The sequence below is a fragment of the Trichechus manatus genome, unplaced genomic scaffold (genome assembly GCF_000243295.1).
Source record: "Trichechus manatus latirostris isolate Lorelei unplaced genomic scaffold, TriManLat1.0 scaffold00086, whole genome shotgun sequence".
Lineage (NCBI taxonomy): Eukaryota > Metazoa > Chordata > Mammalia > Sirenia > Trichechidae > Trichechus > Trichechus manatus.
In genome coordinates, this window is record NW_004444022.1 from 188,032 (window position 1) to 196,175 (window position 8,144).

Below are 8,144 nucleotides of genomic sequence, written 5' to 3' on the forward strand. Positions count from 1 at the left end.
TCTTCATGATGGATCATCCCCTTAATCATTATACAGTGTCCTTGTTTGTCTTTAATGGTGGATTTTGTTTGAAAGTCTATTTTATCTGAGATTAGTATTGCCACTCCTGCTCTTTTTTGGTAGTTGTTAGCTTGATATGTTTTTTCCCCAACCTTTGACTTTTAATAAATTCACATCTTTGTTTCTAAGGTGTGTCTCTTGTAGACAGCATATTGATGGATCCTGTTTGTTTATCCGTTCTGTCACTGTCCGTCTCTTTACGGGTGCATTGAGTCCGTTTACATTCAGTGTAATTATTGATAGATGTGAGTTTGTTGCTGTCATTTTGTAGTGCTTTTTTTGGGGGGTGCTGACATTTTCTTTGTTCTTCTTACTCTCCTGTGCTGAATTTCTTTTGTTTGTGGGTTTTTTTTTTTTCACCTCTTTTGTTTTTGGAAGTTTTGTTTTTGCTGAGACTTTATCTTTTTCCTCTTTATTTTTATGAATATGTTTGTTAACTTTCTTTGTGTTTACCGTGAAATTTACCCTCAGCTTTCTATGTTTGAAGCAGTCTATTATTACTTGGTATCGCCTTGCCTTCCTCTCCATTAGAGGGTTCTATACTTACACCATTTATTCCCTCTTTTATTGTTCCAATGTTGTTGTCATTTACAGATTAAATGCTCTGATTCCCTGTTCTATTTGTTTTGGTTTTGGATAGTCCTTGACTGTTCATTTCCTAGATTGGTATCTGGCTGGTAAGATCCTGCATCCTAGATTCAGCCTGTGAGCTGATGGTGTTAGTTCTCAGACTGAATGACTCCCTTTAATAATTCTTGTAAATTTGATTTGGTTTTTACATAGTTCATTTATTTTTGTTTATCCCGAAATGACCTAATTTCACTATCAAATTTGAGCGAGAGTTTTGCAGGATATATTATTCTTGGCTTGCAATTTTTTTCTTTCAGGATTTTATATATGTCATCCCATTGCCTTCTTGCCTGCGTGGTTTCTGACAAATAATCTGAGCTTAGTATTATTGTTTCTCCTCTGTATGTGACTTCTTGTTTTTCATGAGCTGCTCTCAGGATTCTTTGTTTGTCTTTCATTTTGGCAAGTGTGATTATGATATGCCTTGGTGATTTTCTTTTGGGGTATATCCTATATACATTTGTTGAGCTTCTTGGATGGCCATCTTTTCATCTTTCATGATATTGGGGAAGTTTTCTATCAGAAGTTCTTCAATGATCATCTCTGTGTTTTCTGTTTTCTCCCCCTCTTCTGGAACTCCAATCACTCGTAAAATTTTGCTTTTGATTGTATCCCACGTAACTCTCAGAGGCTCTTCATTTTTCTTTGTTCTTTTTTCTGAGTTTTCCTCAAATAGAGTTGTATCCAAGTGTTTGTCTTCAATTCCACTGATCCTGTCTTTCACCATTTCAAATCTGCTCCTCAGCCCTACTGTGACACTATTCATTTCTGAAATCTTGTTGTTTATCTTTTGGATTTCTAATTGTTGTTTTTGTATAATTTCTAGTTGTGAATTTATTTTAGCATTTTGTTCCTGCATTATTTTCCTGAATTCTTCCATTTTTTTCTCTGTATTTTCCATGAATTTGTCTTTTTTTCCACATTTTTGTCTGCTTTTTCTTCAACTCTTGGATATTTCTGAGTATTAGAGATTTGAATTCCCTATCAAGTAGTTCTAGTGCTTTTTCTTCCACTGGAAAATCATCTGGTGTTTTATTTTGGACACCTACTGGAACCATCCTGTCCTGTTTTTGTAAATGTTTTGATATTGTGTGCTGTCTTCAGGGCGTTCAGTATTTTTTTTTCATTTATTGATTGTAGAGGTGTTTGTTTTGTCCTTCTTTTTTGTCTTATTTGTTTATATCTGAGCAAGCAGGCTGTGCATTCTTTGTTATTTGCTCATCTGTGGGCACGATACTTTTCACCTCCTTCTCCAATTGGCAGGGTCAGTCACTCATATATGGTACAGCAGGCAGGTCTAGCTGAAGAGGAGTTGCTGGGATGGGTTTTTTGTGGCACTTACTACAGCCACCAGGGTGGGTAGGTAATCAGTGCAGGGCACGTTCTGTTAGGCTGTGCCTGTGCTGCTTGGTGATTTGATGTTAAGTGCATGATACAGGTAGGCAGGATGGAGGGGGGAGATTGTTATTTGTGGAGATAAGATGGATATGGGAGACAGGAGAGAGGAACAGGAGACAAAAACATACAAACAAGCAAAAATGAGTGTTAGGGGAGCTTGCTGTTGGAGTGGAGAGATGAGAAACTATGAAATAGAGAAAAACAGGGGAAGAAGAAAAAAAAGAAAAGAATGAATTAATGAAAATTATAAAGAGAAAAGAACAGAAAAGCTCCCAGGGAAAGTTCTTCCCAGGTGTTGCAGTACAGCCTGGCTAGAAGGCGTAGAGGTATTCAGCACCAGGTATTCAGGAAACAGGACGAGAAGGAAGATATAGAGAGATGAGAAACTGAGTAATGAAGAAAGACAAAAAGGGAAAAAGAGGAAAAAGAAAACAAAACAAGTTTAAAAAAAAAGAACTAGAAAAGCCCCCCAAAAAAAAGAAAGAAAAAAAATATGAAAAAAGAAATGACTTCAGGGATCCCTATGTGTGTCTGCTCAAGCTGATGGGGTAGGTCCCAAGCTGTACAGCACTGCTCTGCCAGAATGAGCTCCCAACTCGAGACAAGGAAAAGAAAACAAACAGTCAATTCAAAACAAACAAACAAAAGCCCAGGGATCCCACCAGTGTTGCAGCCCAGACCAGGAAGTGGTTCTACACTTGAACGGAGCTCTGCAACCCCTTAGGAAGAAGCAAAGACGGCGTATGGAGCCAGGTATTTGAGCGAAAGGAGAGGGAGGTGGTGAGAGGTAAGGAGGAAATCAAAAGAAACAGAAAAAAGCAACACCAGCAGCCAACAAATGGCACTCAGGGAACTGGCCAGTGCATGTGGGTGGAATCCAAGCAGCTGGTGCTTCCCGGCCAAGAGACTGTGACCGCAGGAAGCATTGGAGGCCGAGTGGGGGTGAAGAAGTGTGGTGGGTGGGAAAGCATATATCGCAAATTACCAGTTGTTTTTTCTCCTGCTGAAAGCTCCGTGAAGCTGCTTTCTCGTACTCCCTATTTGGTGGTCTCTGATATGAGTCCAAGATGGTGGATCCGTGCTGTATTAACTGATAGGAGATCTCTACATGAATCTCTCCTCGCTCTCCATTCTCTGTCAGTTTTCTCACTGCATTTGGTACTTGGGTGAGTTCTTTATCTCTTAATTTGATGTTTTAGGGTTTTAGGATTGCTGTTTTCTCTGTTTGGTTTAGTGTTTTGGGTCTTTGCTGTGGAGGGACGGTGTGTTGGTTCTGCCTAGAGTGCCATTTTGCCAGAAGTCTCCTGGACTAATCTTTCCCATGTATCTTTAGTTTTCTTCATTCTCCCTTGCTCCCGAAGGGGTGAGACCAATGTAGTATCTTAGATGGCCACTCACAGGTTTTTAAGACCCCAGAAGCTACTCACCAAAGTATTAATGTAGAACATTTTCTTTATAAACTGTGTTATGAAAACTGAGCTAGATGTTCCCTGAGACCATGGTCCCCACAGCCCTCAGCCCAGCAATTTGGTTCCTCAGGGAGTTTGGATGTGTCTATGGAGCTTCCAGGACCTTGGCTTCTGTAGGTTGTGCTGGTTTCCCTAGTATTGTGCACTGTCTTACCCTTCACCTAAGTTATAAGTCTGTTCTTTTTATGTAAATTTGAGTTCTCCACCGCACATTTCTCCTGCTCCATCAGAGACTTTCTCTTGTGTTCCCTGTCAGGGCCTACATTGGAGGTAGCTGGACACCATCTAGTTCTTTTGGTCTCAGGCTAATGGAGTCTCTGGTTTATGTGGCCCTTTTGTCTCTTAGGCTAATATTTTCCTTCTGTCTTTGGTGTTGTTCATTTTCCTTTGCTCTAGGTGGGTTCAGACAAATTGATGCAACTTAGATGGCCACTGACTAGCTTTTAAGACCCCAGAAGCCACTCACGAAAGTGGGATGCAGAACATTTTCTTAATAAACTTTGTTAAGCCATTTGACATTGATGTCCCTGGAAACCATGGTCCCCAGACCCCTGCCCTGGCTACTCTGTCCCTCGAAGTATTTGGTTGTATTCAGGAAAACTTCTTAGCTTTTCGTTTAGTCCTGTTGTGCTGACTTCCCCTGTAGTGTGTGTTGTCCTTCCCTTCACCTAAGATAATTCTTGTCTACTATTTAGTTAGTGAATACCCTCTCCCTCTCTCCCCACCCTCGTAACCGTCAAAGAATATTTTCTTTTGTGTTTAAACCTTTTCCTGAGTTCTTATAATAGTGGTCTCATACAATATTTGTCCTTTTGTGACTGACTAATTTCACTAAGCATGTTTTCCAGATTCATCCATGTCATGAGGTGTTTTGTTTCATGGACTCATTGTTGTTCTTTATCGTTACATAGTATTCCATTGTCTGAATATACCATAGTTTGTTTATGCATTCGTCCATTGATGGGCACCTAGGTTTTTCTCATCTTTTTGCTATTGTGAACAGTATTGCAATGAACGTGGGTATGCATATATTTATTCGTGTGACTGCTCTTATTTCTCAGGATATATTCCAAGTAGTGGGATTGCTGGATCATATGGTACTTCTATTTTTAGCTTTTTAAGGAAGCACCAAATCGATTTCTAAAGTGGTTGTACCATTTTACATTTGCAACAACAGAGTATAAGTGTTTCAGTCTCTCCACAACCATTCCAACATTTATTATGTTGTGTTTTTGGATTAATGCTAACCTTGTTGGGGTGAGATGGTAGCACATTGTGGTTTTGATCTGTATTTCTCTAATGGCTAATAATGATCGAGAGCATTTCCTCATGTATCTGTTAGCCATCTGAATGTCTTCTTTGGTGAAGTGCCTGTTCATATCCTTTGTCCATTTTTTAATTGGATTATTTGCCTTTTGTTCTTGAGGTTTTGCTGTATCTTGTAGATTTTGGAGATTAGACCCTGACCGGATTTGTAGTAGCCAAAGTTTTTTCCTAGTCTGTAGGATGTCTTTTTGCTATTTGGTTTTTCTTTTTTTTTTTGGCTCCCTTGTAATTTTTTTTTATTGTTGTAATTAAATGAAGTTTACATTTCAAGTTAGTCTCCCATACAAAATTTTTATACATACATTGTTATGAGACCCTAATTGTTCACCTCATTCTCTGACAGCACACTCCTCCCCTCCGCCCCTGATTCCTCATGACCATTCAACCAGCTCCTAACACTCTCTGCCTTCCCATCTCACCTCTGGACAGAAGCTGCCTCTTTGGTCTCTTGTATCTACTTGACTAAGAGATTCATTCTTCATGAGTATCACTTTATGTCCCACAGTCCAGTCCAATCCCTGTCTGAAGAGTTGGCCTCAGAAATTGTTTTAGTTCTGGGCTGATAGGGAGTCCAGGGGCCATGCTATCCACGGCACCTCCAGTCTCAGTCAGACCATTAAGTCTGGTCTTCTTACTAGAATTTGAGTTCTGCACCCCTTCCTTCTACTGCTCCATCAGGGACTCTCTGTTGTGTTCCCTCTCAGGACTTTGGTGGTGGTAGCCGTGCACCATCTGGTTCTTCTGGTCTCAGGCTGATGAAGTCTCTGGTTTATGGGGCCCTTTCTGTCTATTGGGCTAATACTTTCCTTATGTCTTTGGTGTTCTTCGTTCTCCTTTACTCCAAGTGGTTGGGACCAATTGATGCATCTTAGATGGCCACATGCAATCTTTTAAGACCCCAGACGCCACTCACCAAAGTAGGATGCATAATGTTTACTTCATAAGCTTTGTTATGCCAATTGACCTAGAAGTCCCCTGGAAACATGGTCCCCAGACCCCTACCCCTGCTACTCTGTCTCTCAAAGTATTTGATTGTTTTCAGGAAACTTCTTAGCTTTGGTTTAGTCCAGTTGTGTTGACTTCCCCTGTAGTGTGTGCTGTCCTTCCTTTTGCCTAAGATGATTCTTATCTACTATCCAGTTAGTGAATAACCCTCACCCTCCCTCCCCACCCCTGTAACCATCAAAGAATGTTTTCTTTTGTGTTTAAACCTTTTCTTGAGTTCTTATAATAGTGGTCTTATGCAGTATTTGCCCTTCTATGACTGACTAAATTCACTCAGCATAATAAGTTCTTGCTTCCACCATGTTATACGATGTTTCACAGCTTCATCGTTGTTCTTTATCATTGCATAGTATTCCAGTGTGTGGATATACCATAATTTGTTTATCCATTCATCCTTTGAAGGACACTTCGGTTGCTTCCATCTTTTTGCTATTGTGAACAGTGCTGCGATGAACATGGGTATGCATATATCTATTCGTGTTACGGCTCTTATTTCTCTAGGATACATTCCAAGGAGCTGGATACCTGGATCCTATGGTACTTCTATTTCTAGCTTTTTAAGGAAGCACCAAATCGATTTCCAAAGTGGTTGTACCATTTTACATTCCCACCAACAGTGTATAAGTGTTCCAGTCTCTCCACAATCTCTCCAGCATTTATTATTTTGTGGTTTTTGGATTACTGATAGCCTTTTTTGGGGTCAGATGATATCTCATTGTATTTTTGATCTGCATTTCTCTAATGGCTAATGATCGTGAGCATTTCTTCATGTGTCTGTTAGCTGCCTGAATATCTTCTTTGGTGAAGTGCCTGTTCATATCCTTTGCCCATTTTTTAATTGGGTTATTTGTCTTTTTTTTTTTTTTTTTGGTTTTGCAGTATCCTGCAGATTTCAGAGATTAAACACTGATCGTATTTGTCGTAGCCGAAAATTTTTTCCCAGTCTGTAGATTGTCTTTTTACTCTTTTGGTGAAGTCTTTCGAGGAGCATAAGTGTTTGATTTTTAGGAGCTCCCATTCATCTAGTCTCTCTTCTGGAGCTTGTGCATTGTTACTTATGGTTCGTATTGTTTTTATGCCATGTAGTAGGGCTCCTAGTGTTATCCGTATTTTTTCTTCCATGATCTTTATCGTTTTTGATTTATATTTAAGTCTTTGATTCATTTTGAGTTAGTTTTTGTGCATAGTGCGAGGTATGGGTCTTGTTTCAGTTTTTTGCAGATGGATATTCAGTTATGCCAGCACCATTTGTTAAAGAGACTTTCTTTTCCCTAATTAATGAACTTCGGGCCTTTGTCAAATATTAGCTGCTCATAGATAGATGAGCTTATATCTGGATTCTCAACTCTGTTACATTGGTCTATGTATCTGTTGTTGTACCAGTACCAGGCTGTTTTGACTACCGTGGCAGTGTAATAGGTCTTAAAATCAGGTATTGTAAGGCTTCCCACTTTGTTCTTCTTCTTGAGTAATGCTTTATTTATTCAGGGCCTCTTCCCTCTCCATATGAAGTTGGTGATTTTTTTCTCCATCTCATTAAAAAATGCTGGTGGAATTTGGATTGGGATTGCATTGTATCTGTAGATTGCTTTGGGTAGAATTGACATTTTCACTATGTTGAGTCTACCTATCCATGAGCAAGGTATATTTTTCCACTTATGCAGGTCTCTTTTAGTTTCTTGCTGTAGTGTCTTGTAGTTTTCTCTGTATAGATCTTTTATGTCTCTGGTTAGATTTATTCCTAAGTATTTCATCTTCTTGGGGGCTTTTATAAATGGTATAGATTTGGTGATTTCCTCTTCAAGGTTCTCTTTGTTGGTGCAAAGGAATCCAATTGATTTTTGTATGTTTATCTTGTATCCTGAAACTTTGCTGAAATCTTCTATTAGTTCCAGTAGCTTTCTAGTGGATTCCTTGGGGTTTTCTGTATATAAGATCATATCATCTGCAAATGGAGATATTTTGACTTCTTCCCAACCGATCTGGATGCCCTTTATTTCTTTTTCTAGACTAATTTCTCTGGCTAAGACCTCCAACACAATGTTGAATAATAGTGGTGATAAAGTGCATCCTTGTCTGGTTCTTGTTCTCAAGGGGAATGCTTTCAAAGTCTCTCCATTTAGGATGATGTTGGCTGTTGGTTTTGTATAAATGCCCTTAATTATATTGAGGAATTTCCCTTCTATTCCTATTTTATTGAGAGTTTTAATCATGAATGGGTGTTGGACTTTGTCGAATGCCTTTTCTGCGTCAATT